Genomic DNA, 17540 nt, shown 5'->3' on the forward strand with positions numbered 1-17540 from the left:
GCCAGTTCCTTAATAAATAGCTCTTTGGAGCATCTGCCCTCCCCCCATTCCCCACCTCCCGAAATGTCTCGAACCTTTGGTTCCCTTCCTGTCGGAGTTTGTTCTCTTCCCAATCCAGCACTCCTGATTCCCATTTTTTTTTTTTCCTTCTCGCAGTCTCCATCCCTACCCCCTTTTAAAGCATTTCCTGGGGTGGAAAATGCTGGAGAGTCCTGGGGTATTGTGTGGAGATAAAAAATATATATATATATATATGCATATATTGCAAATCTGTGATATATGTATTTCATATGCATATGAAGTTGCTTCCAACAAGGTTGTGCAGTCTAGAAGTTAAAAGAATAAAACCGATTGCCCCTTTCTTCGTCCCCCAGTACCCAATTCGAGACTTGTGTTTGATAAGATTGTAGCATCACCAGCCTCTTGATTAGTTTTCATTACTGTAATTTTAAAGCTTTTTCATGAATCTGCACTTAGAGGGCCATTGGGAGGCAGGAGGCAGGACTAACCAATGTTTTGTACACCTAATTTGTATTTTATACTTGACAGACACCAGAAGAAATAGAGAGGTTGACCGTTGATGAAGACCTCGGTGATATTGACAGGGCTGTTTTTCTGCTCAGGTATTTCTCAGTCTTTCTGTGAAATTGCTGCTCTCTCCTGTGGCGGTACAGATGATCGTTCTCCCGGATGTCATGTATTGATGGGGTTCAGATTCACTTTCTCGCTTGAACTGAGTACCTTCACATGCATCACACTTAATTATGTGATGAATTAGATTAGGTTTGGACTTATGAATTTGAGAACTGAAATCAAATAACTTCTAATTTAAAGAATATTGCTTGGAGGAGGCACAGGCAGAACAATTAATGGTTTGAATTGAATTTTATCATTTAAAAAATTTGTTTTCCAGCTTTGCTCATATAAGATACAGTTAACTGTAGATAAGACTTAGGGTATCCGGTGATTACTTTTTTTCTGTTGTTTTTTTTTTGAGACAGGGTCTACCTGTAGCCCTAGCTGTTCTGTAACTCACTGTGTAGACCAGGCTGGCCTTAAACTCATAGAGCTCCACCTGCCTCTGCCTCCCAAGTGCTGGGGCCACCACACCTGGCCTCCAGTGATTACTTGTTAAGTTCATTGTAGAGTCTGAACATTATATGCTATTTTCTCTGTAGAAAAAAAGTTTCCCAAATGTGGGTTCGTCTTCAGGATAGTGTCTTTTATATTACTTTTGCTGTGTAAGCTTTGTAGTTTTGCCTGAGAGGGTTTAAAAAAATTGAATCTACTCTCATTTAGATTTCAGACTATCACACAGGCTCTTGAGAATAGCTTAAAACAATAGCTATGGCAAATATTGATGTAAATTTTCTGAATCATGTAAAAAGGTAAATTTATTGATGAAAATTCTTCAGAAATAGAAAATTTCCTAAGGCAAGTTGTGTGTATTTATTTAAGAATTATTTTCTTTGCACATCACCTCCCCCCCATCAGATTTTGAAAACTAGTTGTTTACTTCTTGGAATAGGTGTCATCCTGATTCCCTTTGCTTAGGTCTACTTGGCCAGTTTCAGGTGCTGACCAGTTTCTTGTTCTGTTCTTGATTATAGATCATATTTTAAGTCCCATGATATTGACTAATTCTATAAAAAATTCCTTTTCCAAGATGACTCTTCCTCTTTTTCTTTTTCCCTCTTCTTCCTCAAAACCAGGGCCTTGTTTATGGTAGGCAGTCTGCCACTGACTTCTATCCCCACCCTGTTTTTAGGACTTCTTTCTTCTTCTTTCTTATTCTTTACCCTGATGGTGGCACTTTTGCGTTTCTGCTTTTACCTTGTATCAGTTTACTTACTGTTTAGACCACGCAGACCATATCCTTCAACAGTTATCCAAAAAACAGCAAGTAAGCAAAGCAGAGCAAAATTGAACATGGAGGCTCAGGCCTGTATAATCCTAGTGTATGGGGGGGCTGAGATGGGATTTGCCAAGAGTTCAAAGCCAGCCTGGGCTACATAAGGAATAGCAGGACAACCAGGACTACACAGTGAGATCCTCTCTGCCAATTGCCTTTTACCATTCTCTGGAAATGGGTAGACAGTTGAGGATTGTTGGATAAATTTCTTTTAATAGACAGTAGTCAATGATGTCAAATAAGCCCTTACTTGCTCCCACTGAATACTGTTTTTTTTTTCTTTTAGTATAAACCCTGGCCTATAATTGGGAAACAGTCCTGCTCTACTTACTGGTGATAGCAGACACCTTATTCTAGATGTCAGTGATAAGGCTTCTTTTTTAGCAAAGTTTGTTTTCTACTTTGCTTTTATTGTTGGTTAGAGAACTATTGTCTAAGTTTCCTTCATTTTTTCAGACTCAGAACAGAAATTTACCTTAGTTCTGGAACTTAGAAAAGCCCTTATGGAGGCAGATGGGCCCTCCTCATTTTCAGAGGGGAGCTTAAAAAGATATCACGTCTCCTTTAGTTCCTTATGACTTAACCTACTTGTAAGGAGGCCGGTGAGGTGCCTAGGAAGGGGAACATTAGTTTGCTTGTCTGTGGGTTCTCCAGCCAAGTTCTTTTGTGTTCCTTCCATCTCCCCACCTCCTGGGGGCAGGTGGGATCTCACCTTCAGGCCAGCTTCTGGGGGGGTGTGCCAGGAATGCCTGAAGGGTTCTTTTCTTTTCTAGCATTCAGAGGAGGGGCTGGCTTGTATCAAAGATGTATTCAAAGTACCTCTGTTAAAGCTTCCTCATCTGCTCTCTTGGAGTGAGCTTTCTATTTTAAATATGATTTATTCCTTTTTAAAACTGTTCTTCTCAATGTTGTAGAACCCAATACAGACTCCAGTTCTTCCTCCTCTGTTGGTGATTTTCAGGTTTAATTTTGAGCGCTTCACTTTTCCTTGTATTAGGTATTTAATATGTATATACGTAACCATGTATATTTATGTTTGCTGCTTTTGTGTGTTCGATCTGTTTCTTTGGCTCTCATTGTCCATATTAAAACTCTCAGAATCTTAATGCTAAATTAGAACTTAGTTAAATGTATAGACATCGGTGGGAGAAACTTTAGGTTAGTGGAGATTCTTATAGCCCTTACATTGTCTCTGACATTTACAAAAAAAGCCTCATAGACAGACAACTGCCATCCAGTGACCAACAAATATGCTGTTCATTATTTCACCCTGAAAATGTGACAGGTCAGTTGTCATCACCATTTGTACAATATGTTTAGAGCATTATGGCCTTTGAAGTTTGACACTGATGATTTTGTATAAATCCAATGCTGATACACCCATCTGTGGCATTTAGCTCTGAAGCAAAACAACTTCCCCAATAGTCACAGCTTGTGTCTTAGTCAAACTTGTATCACAGCATCTTTTCCTGTTCTCCCTCTTCTGTGTGATTTTGGTGTGTATTTTAGGAATGTACTCAAACTACATGAATAATGTTATTAGAGAAGAGTCAAAGTATGCATACAGCATTTTTACCAAGTAAATCTTCACTTTTAAACCTCTGATTTTTTCCCCCCAGATAATTCTAGACTCTTCAGGCATTTAAAACCCTTGTGTGACTCCCTTTTTTCTGTGATGTCCTATATGTTCCTCACTTTTAAAAAATGCCTTTATTGAAATGTGATTCACATTCCATACAGCTTATGCTTTTAAAGTGTACAGTTAGTGGTTTTCAGTGTATTCACAGAATTGTACAACCACCACCACAATCAATTTTAGAACATTTTCGTCTCCCCATAAACAAAGTCAGTAGTATTTGCAGCCACATCTCACTTCCAAATCCGGCCAGCCTTTGGGCACTGCTTACTCCTTTGCTGTCTGTCTCTGTGGACCTGCTTGTTCTAGCTTTTCTATAAATGGACTGGTATGTGGACTTTGTGTCTGACTTCTTTCACTTAGCATAATCTTTTCAAGGCTCCTCATAGAGCAGTACTAGATTCCCTTTTATTCGCAATTAGTTTTCCATTGCACGGGTATATAGTAGTTCCCCCTTACCTGTAGGGCGTATGTTTCAGGACCCCCAATGGATGCTGAAACTGCAGACAGTGCTGAGTCCTATAATTTAATGTTTTTTCCATCATTATGAATCACATACCATGCACCATGGCCATAACGGTCATCGTTTGAGATGAGACAGCAAAACGAGCACCTTTCTTTTTCTTGACCGTTTCAGGTGTTTCTTTCTTACCATGTATTTAGTATCGAGTTTTTTTTGTTTGTTTGTTTTCCTTTTTGAGAACCTTTACCTTTTCACTTAAAGGAAGCACTTTACAGCTTGTCTTTGGCCTAAGTTGCCGGTGTCACTAACCTTGTGCTTTGGCAGTTTGAATGCACATACACTGTGTTGCAGGATGATGCAAGACAATGAGAAAATTCATTACTTTCAGAGACATGGCAAGGTATTTAAAATTTATGAAGTGTTTGTTTCTGGAATTTTCCATTTCATATTTTCAGACAGTGATTGAGTATGGGTAACTGGAACCCCAGAAAGCAGAATCTTGGGTAAGGAGGGACTGCTGTGCCACATTTTGTTGGTCCATTCAGCACTGGATGAACATTTAGCTTCTCTCTACTCAGACCTGCACCTTTTGGAGCAGTCATTCTGGTCTGTTCATGCTTATTCAGATCCATCATGGTCACCCTGAACCAGCCTTTCCTCATCCCAGAGTACCCTTTCCTCAGACCTGTCCAGCATTTGCCAGGGTAGGGCTGCCATTGTGCACCTGCCCTGAGGCCTTCCCTACTTGCCGAAAACATCCAGATGCCAGACTTCTCTTAGCTCCTGTGTCATTTCAGTGGCTGCATCCCTTAAGAGACAACCATTGGTTTATGTTTCTTAACTTGTACAAAATGCGTGCATTTTGTTGAAAAGATTTTAAACTCTTAAAGGACAGCCATGTTTTATTTTTTAGTTTTTCTGTGTTTTGTGATGTGATATAAAAATGAACCTCTTAGTACAATGAAGTATATTTAAGATGACCAAAATGCTGGAGGAAATAAGTGGCTCATGACATTGTGAGTTGTGGGCAGTGGAATCAGACAGACAGGCTATAATCGTGTTCTATTATTCATTATTTTCATGATGATAGGGAAGTTGCTAATGGTTTTTGACCTCTGATTTTCTTCATCTGCAAAGTGGAAATAATCCCTGTTTCCCAGAAGGCTTGTGAAATGTGCGAGGCAGCTGGCACCCAGCTGGTGCCCAGTTAAAGTTAGTGCTTTGGTCTCCTGCTCTTCCTTCTTCGACGCTCAGGTGCTCTATGTACATTTCACACTCTTTTTAAAAAAAATGTATTCTTTTTATTTTATGTGTATGAGTGTTGCCTGCATGTAGGTAAGTGCACCCATGTCGTGCAATGCCCGCGGAGGTCAGAAGAGGCTGTCAGATCCCCTGGGACTGGAGTTACAGACAGTTGTTAGCTGCCGTGTGGGTGCTGGGATTCAAACCTGGGTCTTCTGGAAGAACAGCCAGTGTTCTTAATCTCTGAGCCGTCTCTCCAGCTCCACATTTCACACTCTTAAAGAGGATAGTGGTATTACTTTTTTCTTCCAGTAACTTAATAAATTATAAGTAAACAAAGTTTATCAGCTGTCGTTTGTGATATCTATTAGCTTTCTTTGCTGATAGTCCTTATTAGAAACCAGACACTTCACAAGAGCATTTTAAACTGATTGGCAGTAAGGTTGGTTTGCAGATATATATCCTTATCTTAGCAATTTGCTACTTATATTAGGTGTTAAATGTGTTAATCGGTTAGTGCATTTCTCATAGCTTCAGTTGTCAACACACTGGGAAGAGGGAACCTCAGTTGGGGAATTTCCTCTTTGGGACTGGCCTGTGGCCATGTCTGTGGGGCATTTTCTGATTGTTGAGTGATGTTGGAGGGCCTAGCCCACTGTGGGCAGTGCTACCACAGGGCTGGTGGTTCTGGGTTGTATAATAAGCCTTGAGTTTCTGTCCTAACTTCTGGATTTGTAAGCTGAAATAAACCCTTTACTTCCCAAGTTGGTTTTGGTCAGAGTGTTTTATCACAGCAGTAGAAAGCAAACCAAGACAATGAACCTAACCCACTTTTAAAGGTTGCTTACTTTTTTAAAAAAAATTTAAAAAATTAAAAAAAATTAAAATACTTTATGTGTATGAGTGTATGGCCTGCATGTAAATGCACCCCTTTTGTACAGTGCCTGTGGAGGTCTGAAGAGAGTGTTGAATTCCCCCAGAAACTGAAGTTAAGGACTGTTGTTAGCTGCCATGTGGGTGCTGGGAATTAAAACCACGTCCTTTGCAAGAGCTGTCGGTGCAAGAGCTTCTCTCCAGACCCAGTGTTGCTTACGTTTACAGTCACTTTAAAGTACTGGCCTTCATCTCACAGAGATCCGCCAGCCTCTGCCTCCTGAGTGCTGGGATCAAAGGTGTGTGCTACCACACCCAGCAGTGCTGTGAGTTTTGAAACGTTTTGCTCTTTGCTTTCCAAGGATGGTGTGCTGGAGAGCTTTAGTGTCAACTTGACACACCTGGGTTGAGGGAGCCTCAATTGGAGGGGAATTGCCTTCATTGGACTGGCCTGTAGCTATGTCCATGGGGCACCTGCTTGATGAGTGATGTGGGAGGGCCCAGCCCGCTGTGGGTGGTGCCACCCCTGGGCAGGTGGGCCTGTGTTGCATAAGAAAGCAGGCTGAGCAGGGGCCAGGGGAGTAAGCCAGTAAGCCTTGTTCCTCCATGGCCTGTGCTCCAGCTCCTGCCTCCAGGTTCTTGCCCTGATTTCCTACTTTGGGCTCCCGGATGAACTGTGACCCGGGATATGTATGACCCTTTCCTCCCCGAGTTGATATTGGTCAGAGTGTTTCATCACAGCAATGGAGAAACAGACTAGAATAGATGGTGAGTGGAAACGAACTCATGGGGCAGCAGCCAGGGACAACACCAATGGCTAGTTTTCTGCCATAATTTTTTGATTCTTTTATCTTTCAAAATACCCATCCCTCTTGCTGTCCAAAAATAAAGATTTGTATGGAAAACTCCATTGTATGCTTGTGTTTTAAAGAACTTTTACTTCTTCACATACCTTTTATTTATTATTGCCATGATTCCTAGTTTTGAGACCTGCCTTTTGGTTGTGTTTTGGTGGAGCATCTGTGGCTCCATAGTGAGGTCCTAAAGTCTAGTCTGCTCTTTGTACCTCTTTAAATATTAAAGTGAAAAATCAACAAATTTGGAATTGCATTTAAGCACTTGACCAACAAGTGTATATTTTCTTTGTTCTTGATGCAAAGCTTGAATATATACAGAAATGTACACAATTCATAAATATACAGCTTGTTGAATTTTCATAAATTAACACACCCGTGGAACTGCATCTCCATTAAGAAATAGAACATTGTCTCTGGGATTAGCCCAGTAGCTTCGCTTGGACTCAGTCTCTCCAGCCTCCTGTAGAGCTACTCTCTTGTCATCATAGATTTGTTTGTCTGATTCTGATTTTTATGCACTAGGAACCACAGCATAGCATGTATTCTCTTGTGCCTGGTTTCCGGTGCTTAGCATTTAAAAAGATACTTATCGGTATTGTTGTAAGGAGCAGTAGATTGTCCATTTTCCTTTCTGTATGGCATTCTTAGATGAATAACTTGCAGTTCATTGTGTGGGACTTTTATGAAGAATGCTGTTACAAGCATTATATATGTCTCTGAGTAAAGAGATGCATTTCTTTTAGTTACCTTTCCTAGAGGTAGGATAATTGATTACAGCACGTTCCTAAATCCAGCTTCAAAGAATGGACCAATTTCTAAAGCACTTTTTATCACTTGCTACTTCTCTCAGCAGTACGTGAGTGGTCCTGATGGTATTTTTTAGGAAACAACAGCGACAGACTTCCTAGTCTGTGATTTCTAGCACATCAGAAGTAACCTGTCTAGTTTATGGCTTTTGGAAGTTTCTGTCCTTTGTATAGGACTTCTTTACCTCAGTTAACTTTTCTTTCTCTACAAGAAAGAGAGTTTTGTGCATTTTTACAGTTAGTGTCATGATGCCAGGCTGCCAGTTAGAAGAATCTTGGTTACCAGACAGGAGACATTTTGTGTATTTTTGAAACAAAGTAGGTGTTGGATCTGTTTATTTCTGAAAGTGCTATCCCCAGTCTGTGGACTTTTCATAAGTCCAGGAGGTCCCATTCCTAAAAATTGCCCAGTGTGGTCCTCTGGGAAGATGATGTACATACAGCTGACTTACTTTTTACATTTTGGGTATCCTCATTTTCATTATGGACAGAAGGAGCAGTTCCTATATTAAGAGGAGTTTGTGGACGGATCTCAGATGTACATCTATTATTCCTAGGGGCAAATTACTTAAATTCTTGGAACACTGTGAATTCCCTGTTTTGGAAAAGCACTAGGTCTCTGAATATAAGGGGCTTGAAGATGATTTTCCATTTCTTTTCTCTGTTTTCTGAGGACAACCACGGGAGGCAGCTGCTTTATTTTTTCCTACACATTGAAACTTCAGAAGCCTCATTCTGTGAATCAGTGGAAAGCAGAGTGGTGTCATGGGAGCTGCAGGGAAAGCTCAAAAATAAAAAGTAGACTATTTTCATCAATGTAAAATGACCCATATAATGTCCTGGAGGTGGCCTGGAGGTCAGTAGCGTGATGCTGCTGTGGAAGCTGTCAGCTTCATCTTGTAAATATAGCTATCTTAACTTATTAAGATACTTAAAAATTTCTTATAAAACACTCTAAAGTCATTTAAAATAAGTGATTATATACATCTGAATAAAGTATAGGCCAACTTATGTAATTATAATGTAGCTATAACACACATGTAAGCTTTAAATATATGTATATGGTTTATTTCCATGAACAGTTAATTCATACCACATTTTTAGGGCATAGATAAGGATTGAATTTTATCCTAAATAATACCTTAACTAGTTCCCAGCAAAAACTTGGACTTTTATTGCTTGACTCACAGCTCTAAGTTGAACAAAACAGTGGTTTCTTAATTTTCACATCAAGAATCTGTTAACTGTACAAAGTGATAATAATACCTGTCTTCAAATTGGCATTAAGTAAAGCTGCAATAATTTTAAAAATCTGCTTATCTTTTGATACAGACTTTTTTTTTTTGTCTTTTTGAGACAGGGTCTCCCTGAAGTCCCAGCTGACCTGAACTCACTATGTAGACCAGGCTGGCCTTGAACTCACAACACCTGCCTCTGTTGCCTGAGCACTGGTATTAAAGGCGTGTGCCACCACACCTGGCTGACACAGACTTTTTTTATTTAAAAAGATTTTTATTTATTTTAGTTTATGTTAATGAGTGTATTGCCTACACCTGTGTAAGTGCACCCATGTTGTGCAATGCCCAGAGAGTTCAGAAGAGGGTGATGGATCCCCTAGAACTGGAGTTATAGATGGTTGTTAGCTGCCATGTGGGTTCTGGGAATCAAATCTGGGTCCTCTTCAAGGCAGCCAGTGTTCCTAACCCCTGAGCCGTATTTCCAGGCCTGACATTTTTATTAGTATAGTATTTTTCATGGACTTTGATAGTCATTAAAAGTGCTGAGGCTTAGTCCGTGCTGCTTCCTTATTCTCGAATGACACTGATGTGATAATTATGTCATGAAGAACTATAGAGCCTGTCATACCCTTTTCTATCAAGTGCCTTAAAATGTAATTTTCCCCTCCAGTCAGAGATGTTCATAATGGAAAAGATTTGTAATGCAAATAGTAGTTGCTTTATAATAACTCCTATAAATTTAAGTTGAAACATACCAAATATTTATTAAGTATATGTGCAAGGTTTCTCTTGGAAAATGAAAGGCATTGTACCAACAAATACTTGTATTTTAGGAAATAATTGTTTAGGAAGCCAATAAATGCATTAAAATTTTTTAGTGGAATAAAAGTCATCCCCAATGCACATGTGCTTTGAGCACTGAGAATCAATCATGTGTTGTGTTGAAAATACTTGATATTAAGATAGACCTAGATGTATTTGTGGAGAATGAGCTCCGTCCTTTGGTAGAACGGGATAATTTGCTTTTCTTTTCTGAGCCCAAGTCTTGCTTGATCTAAAGTGGGAATAGGATTGTAGGATTGTTGAGAGGATTTGAGGAAATGTATGTAGAGTGCACAGGCATGATACAGAGTTGTGTGTTCAGCGAAGGATAATCTTTACAGGCCCTTCCAACCATTTGCTGGCAGGGCAAAACATGTTTTACTTTTGATATAGAGGCAAATTCCCTTGCAGAAACTTCGTGTAGTCAGAATTTTCTCTTGATGATTAGTTTTCTTGGTTGAGACATCCAACCCACCTTCAATTTTTAAAAATAACTTCATTGAGGTATAATTTAAATAAAGTAAGCATACAGTTTGATGATTTTGAAAACTAGATACTCTTGTATGATCAGCATTCTGGTCAGCATAGAGGAAGTTACCCTGGTGTTGTTTTGCAGTTAATGCCATCCCTGACCTAGGCAACCATTCATCTGCTTTTTGTTACTGTTGATCAGCTTTGCTTGTTCTACAATGTAGACATATTTTTCGTATCTCTTGAATAAGTGCTTTAGAGTGGAACATGGTGAGTCATATGGTGAGTGTGTTTTTTCAGTTTTCCAGCTTTATTGCAGTATAATTGACATTTAGTAAGCTCTACATATTTAAACAGTGAAACCTGATTACCATTTACATGTGTATTTATCTGTGAAAACATTATAATCAGGTAGTAAACAGGTCAGTCATCTCCAGAGTGCCATTGTGTCCCTTTGTTATCCTTTTTCACCCATCCCCCAGCCCCTCCTCCACGCCAGACAATTGCTTTGTTTTCCATCACTGTAGATGAGTTTTCAGTTCCAGAATCCTGTGGGTATGGAGCGTCTGCTCTTGTGCAGCTCCCTTCACAGAGTGTAATTACGTTGAAGTTCATCCACACTGTTTCATGTGTGATTATCCCATTTATTGGATATGACACATTTTGTTTAGCTATTAATCAGTTGAAGTACAATTGAGTAATTTTGGGTAGTTTTGGAAATTTTTGGAGTTTTTAAATATTTAATACTAAGTGGCTATAAACATTCCTTCATGAATCTGGCTTTGGGGGCACATGCTGGAATCCCGGAACTTGGGAAGTGAAAGCAAGGGGGATTATGAGTTCAAGGACAATCTCAGCTACAAAGTGAGTCTGAGGCTACCCTGAGCTACGTGAGACCCTGCTTAAAACAAACTGAACAAAACACAGAAACAACCCTTTTGTGTGGACATGTGCTTTCCTTACTCACTGCTCAATATTTAGAAGTGGGACCATGGGGCTGTGTGGAGGTATATGAACATTTTATGAACTAGCTCTGCTGCTCTGGAGTGATGGGACCATTTTGTATAATTCTTTGTAATCAGTTATGGTGCGTGTCGCACCCTGGGGTCTCCGCCACACCTGGCTAATCCCGGCGTGAGTCTGGCTGCAGGCGATGTGGGGAGCGCGCCTGGGCTCCCGGCCACATTCACTCTGGATGTGGCCCAGGGTCAGGTGTGCGTGCCCTCTCCCGCCCGTGGTTCTGGTCCCGCTGGCTAGCTAGCGGCTGGCGGGCCTGGCCGGCTGCGCCTCTCTGGAGACGGCAGGTGTGAAGACTTCTCTGATGCTGGCTGTAGCTGATAGCTACACACTTCTCTGGAGCGGAGAGCTTCTTCTGCTACTAGAGGATTATCTAGTCGGGATGCCTCCCCTATTACACCCTTATGCCCTTCCTCAGGAGTGCGGAGTCCTGGCCAGTGAACTCCACAGGGAAGAAACACGGAGGCGGCGAAAGCTAGGATATCCGTGGGTCGGTAACGGAGAGTGCTGCTCTCCGGTGAGATCAGGTCGCCGGAAGGACGACACAGGACTCAAGGCACGGCTTAGCCTGTGTTTACTGCTTTATTGTATCTCTGCTCCTTGCTGTCCAGCTCTCTGCTGATCCAGCTTTCTGCGACCCAGTCTCTGGCCTGATCTCCCAGTCTCTGACCTGATCTCCGACTATTAAGAGAAGACTAGCATATTTATATACCATGGGGGTAGTGGTAAAAGCTTTTAGATACTTTGTGAGATATTTTATTTACATGTGGAAGTGGGTTTCTGCTAGACTATTGTCTACCTGTAAAAATCACACACAGGAAGGCATGGTATGCATAGAGCCAAAGGCCATGTTTATGTCAAGGCATCTGTGGCGGCCACTTCAAAGGGAGAGACAGGAAAGATGCCAGAAAGCACCTTGCTATGAAAAGGAGCCCGCAGCACATTCCCCGAGCTGCATGAGCTGTCCGGTGTGAAGGGGCTTCGACTTTTGCATAACAGAGGTCTCCCAACAATCAGTCTTTTTAATTTTAAGCAGTCCTAGTGGGTATGTAATGATATTTCATAATATTCAAAATTTAGATTTCTCCAGTGACCACTCGAGGTTACATGTGTGTATGAAGTAGTGGTGCATCTTGTTTGGTGATGTAGCCGGTCAAATATTTGGCCATTGTTGGATATGCTTTCAAGCATTTTCTTCTAGCTGAGGCTTGCCTCTTCTTCTTAAATCTGTCTTTTGAAAAGTAAACGTATTTAATTAAAAAATATTTTTATTGTCTATGAGGGTATTGCCTGCATGTACGTAAGTGCACCTGTCACGCAGTGCCTACGGAAGTCAGAAGAGGGTGTCAGATCCCTTGGAAGTGGAGTTACAGATGATTGTTAGCTACCATGTGGGTGCTGGGAATTGAACCCAGATCCTTTGCCAAGAGCACTCATTGCTGTTAACCACTGAGCCATCTCTCCAGCCCCAAGGTTTTTAATTTTGATGAGATATAGTTTATTGATGTTTTTCTTTTTCTTTTTTAAATATTTTATTTATTATTTGTATTTTATGTGTATGAGTGTATTGCCTGCATATGTGGAGCACCGGTGTCATGCAATGCCACAGAGGTCAGAAGAGGACTTTGGATTCCCCTGGAACTGGAGTTAAGGATGATTCGTAGCCACGATGTGGGTGCTGGGAATCGAACTCGGGTCTTCTTACTCTTAACCACTGAGCCATCTCTCCAGCCCCTGATATTTTTCTTTATAGTTAATACTTCCTTTGATGTATTTAGGAGATACTTCCCAAATGTGAACAGTGTTACCAAGGTCTTTTACGTTTTTAGAAATTTTAAGATTTTTAGCTTTTATATTTTATATCTATGACCCATTTTCAGTTGAAATTTGTATATGCTACAAATAAGGACTAAAGTTCATGTTTTCCTCAATATGGCCTCAGTTTGCAAGCAGTTTGTGATTATAAAATCAGGTATTTGGCTTCTGTTTCTGTGATAACATACAAGTCACCTGATTTCCTCAGGAAACGTTTCTCCCGTTTCCCCCACTGGTTCAAAATGATGGGCTGAGCCTGATAGAATTTGTAATTTTCTCTTAACTCAGTTGCCTGTCCTCCATTGTAAGCAATGGGATGGAGAGCGACCTCAGTTTCATACTCTATCACCACTAGGTGATGCTAGTGGAGATGACTCGAGAAGAGAAACTGCAAGGTGGACAGTGTCAGTCTTTCAGAAAAGGGTCATGTGTAAGGGAGTTATTCATAATTCAGAAAGTGGCTGTGCTTCGTTAGGGACTGGAAGGAATAATATTACAATCATACCATAAATATGTTTCTCTTTTTTACTGAACTGGAAAAATTGGATATAAATAATTTTTAAAAGTTTTACACATTGTAGATTTTGGTTTGTTAATTTTTGGGTCAGGATGAGTTCTAGTCAGGATAAAATGTATATTCAAGTATAAAAATGAGACAGAGGGCTGGAGAGATGGCTCAGCGGTTAAGAACACTGGCTGTTCTCTCAGAAGACCTGGGTTTGAATCCCAGCACACATGTGGCAGCTAACAACTGTCCGTAACTCCAGTTCCAGGGGATCCGACAGCCTCTTCAGTCCTCTGTGGGCATTGCACAGCATGGGTGCACTTATCTACTTGCAGGCAATACACGCACACACGTAAAATAAAAATAAAACAATAAAAGAATTAAAAAAAATCTGTTTTAAAAAAATGAGACAGCGAAGTCTTATGGAGTTCAAGTGATCATAGAAATTCTTTTGTAATAAGTTATCTGAATTTGTTGAAAGAATGTAAGATCTTTTGGTAATGTTTATAGATTACGTTTGCATAGAAATACAACCATGAACTATATTTGCTTGAAGAGTGGACAGTCACAGAGAAGGAAAGGATCCACAAAAAGGGCAGGTTGGACATGTTGGGGGTGAGGACACATCTTAGACAATTTGTATGAGGGAAATGATTTTTACATGTGGTTGCTTAGGATCATGATGGATCATGATGAAAAGTATTCTTACGTTTCTGGACTCTACATGCTAGTATTTTGTTGACTTTTTTCTTTTTGTCATATGTGTGTATATCTGTGGAGGCTGGAGGCTGAAGTTGAGTGTCTTTATCATTCATTTTCGACCTCATTTTTTGAGGTAGGGTCTCTCACTGAACCTGAAGCTCACAGATTCAGCTAGACTAGCTGGCCAGCAAGTCCGGATACCCTCCGTCCACCTCCCCAGTGCTGGGATTATAGGTATGTGCTACTGTGCCCAGCTTTTACTTAAGTCATTATGCTTGTAAGTAAGCACTTGACCAACTAAACTGTCTCCTCAGTCTCTAGGACTTTGAATCTGTATTAATGAGAGGCAGTGGTATCTATAGTCCTTTATTCTTGTGCTGTCTTTGTGTCCTAGGTTTGCTGTAATATTCAGAAAGTAACTTGAGAAGTGGCTTCCTACTTTCTGGATGCAGTTATGTAGAAATGGTACTTTTGTCTTAAATGTTAATCAAGCCATCTAGGCTTGGAATTCCCTCCCTCCCTCGCTCCCTCGCTCCCTCGCTGCCTCGCTCCCTCCCTCTTTCCTTCCATCCATCTGTCTTTCAGACAGAGTCTCCTTGTGGCCCCAGCTGGCATGAAACTCACTATGTAGAACAGGCTGGCCACAATCTCATAGAGATCCACCTGCCTCTGCCTCCTGAGTGCTGGGAGTAAGGGCATGTGCCACCACACCCAGCTAGGAATTATCTTTTTTTTGAAAAATCTTTTTCCTTAGCACAAGATGCAGATTTCTCTAAATAGAAGCAGGGCTGTTTCTACTCTCTGTTTCTTCTTAAATGAATTTTGATAGTTGTGCTTGTCAAGTACTTATTCTGTTTCATCTAAATTATCTGAGAAAAAATAAGTTATGCGTATTGGATTATGCTGTGCTGGGGTTTCCTTATGTCCTTTAAATGTTAGTGACTGGTAGTAAAGTGCCTTTGATTCCCGAGACTGATAATTTGTGTGTTTCTGATTTTTTTCTTGGTTGGCAGAGCTAGAACTTTATCAACTTTAGTTTTACTGAGTTTTTAAATAACTACCGTGTGACTTTAGTAACTTTTTTTTTGTTGTTGTTCTTTTTGAGACAGGGTCTCCCTGTAGCCTCAGCTGGCCCGGAACTCACTATGTAGACCAGGCTGGCCCAGAACTCACTATGTAGACCAGGCTGGCCCGGAACTCACTATGTAGACCAGGCTGGCCCGGAACTCACTATGTAGACCAGGCTGGCCTGGAACTCACTGTAGACCAGGTCTTTTCTGTTTTCAGTGCTGTTAATTTTCCTTTGCTCTCTTATGTCTCCTTCCTTCTACTTGTATTGTGTTTAGTTTTCCCTCTTTCCCTAGTTTCTTAGGTGGTGGCATAGGTACTAATTTCAGATCTTCTAGTACATGCATCGGCACTGTCAGTTCCCCTAGGCATTGCTTTTGGCTGTGTACTTCAAATTTGGGTATGTTGTAACTTCATTTTATTTGAAAACTATTTATTTCCACTTGAAATTTCTACTTTAATTCATAGGTCATTTATCAATGTATTTACTTTCTAAATATTTGAGTTTTCCATTTGTCTTTTTGGTTGTTTATTTGTAGTTTTCCTAATGGTCTGAGTATGTGCTTTTCTGACTTCTATGACCTCCTTCTCCTCCCTTATGTCTCTGATTTCCTTTTCTTTTTTCTTTGTTAAATATTTGTTTTATTTTTAATCATGTGTGTGCATGTGTGTTAGCGTATGGGTAGGTGCACTTGAGTGCAAGTACCTGAGGATGCCAGAAGGGGGCATCAGATTCCCTGGAACTGGAACTACAGGGCATTTTGAGCCTCCTGATGTGGGTGCTGGGATCTGAACTCGGGTCCTTTGCAAGAGCAGTATGTGTTCATAACCACTGAGCCATCTCTCCAGCCCCTTATTTCATTTTCTGCTATTCTTTTCCCTTGGTGTCTACTCCAGTCAGCCTTGCTACTCTCACACCAAGCAGACCCAGGTACGTGGCTGTTTACATCGCTGCTTCCTCTGCTTTTGCATGTTTCCTGCTTCGCTAGCCCCATCATTTCCTTAAGATCTTTATTCAAAGTTGCTTATCATCTGAGATGGCACCAGATGTCGCAGGTACCTGTTCTCCTCTCTGCTGCTTAGTCGGATCAGATACTTTTTTGTTTGTTCTGTTGTTTGAGACAGAGTTTCCTGTAGCCCAAGCTGGCCTGGAACTCACTTTGCAGACCAGGCTGGCCTGGATCTCATAGACGTCTGCCTGGCTCTGCTGCCTGAGTGCTGGGATTAAAGGCATGCGCTATCATGCCTAACAAGATCACATAAAATTTTTTGTGTATGTATGTATGTATTTATGTATGTGTATGAGTGTTTTGCCTACATGTATATAAGTGTACCCATGTTGTGCAATGCCCTCAGAGAACCAGAAGAGTGCATCAGATTTCCTAGAACTAGAGTTAATGGAGGGTTGACCCAAGCCCTGGGTCCTCTGCAAGAGCAGCCAGTTCTTTTAATCACTGAGCCAACTCTCTAGTCCAGGATCAAATACTTTGTAAAACAAAGTAGGAACAAGATTTCTGTAATTTTCTGATTATATACGTGTGTGTATATAATTTATTCAAGGTGATTTTCAAATACTTGTTAGCAGAAACTTGCTGGGAGGTGGTGTTCAAAAATTTATTTTGGAAAACATTTCTTCTCTTGATATGCTATTGAACAAATAGATATAGCCTCCTGTCTTTATTTTTTCAAGAAAATGTTTAATGTTTTTTAAAAAATAACATTACTTCTAGCCCACTAACTTATACATTAAACATTCATATAATTTTCCTTGTACTAATTTTGTCTCTTTTTATTAGGCAGTGTTTGGTAAAGAACCAGTGTTTTCTTTTAACGTTGATTGTAAAGGAACATAGACGACAGCCCCTATCCAGCTATCTGACCATGGGGACATAGAAGACAGCCCCTATCCTGCTGTCTGACCATGGGGACATAGAAGACAGCCCCTATCCAGCTATCTGACTATGGGTACATAGAAGACAGCCCCTATCCTGCTGTCTGACTATGGGTACATAGAAGACAGCCCCTATCCAGCTATCTGACCATGGGTACATAGAAGACAGCTCCTATCCCACTATCTGACTATGGGTACATAGAAGACAGCCCCTATCCCGCT

The 17540-nt window shown here is 40.6% G+C and overlaps 1 protein-coding gene across 1 annotated transcript in view; it reads left to right on the forward strand.

Annotated features, from left to right (window-relative positions):
* Window positions 1-557: 557 nt before the first annotated feature.
* Window positions 558-17540, forward strand: part of Ppp4r4 (protein phosphatase 4 regulatory subunit 4) — a gene marked incomplete in the record, with an annotated part of 101853 nt that continues 84870 nt past the window's right edge. Inside the window, 1 exon segment of the mRNA XM_017802741.2 lies at window positions 558-623.

This window comes from Nannospalax galili, unplaced genomic scaffold (assembly GCF_000622305.1).
Source record: "Nannospalax galili isolate Female #2095 unplaced genomic scaffold, S.galili_v1.0 scaffold86, whole genome shotgun sequence".
NCBI lineage: Eukaryota > Metazoa > Chordata > Mammalia > Rodentia > Spalacidae > Nannospalax > Nannospalax galili.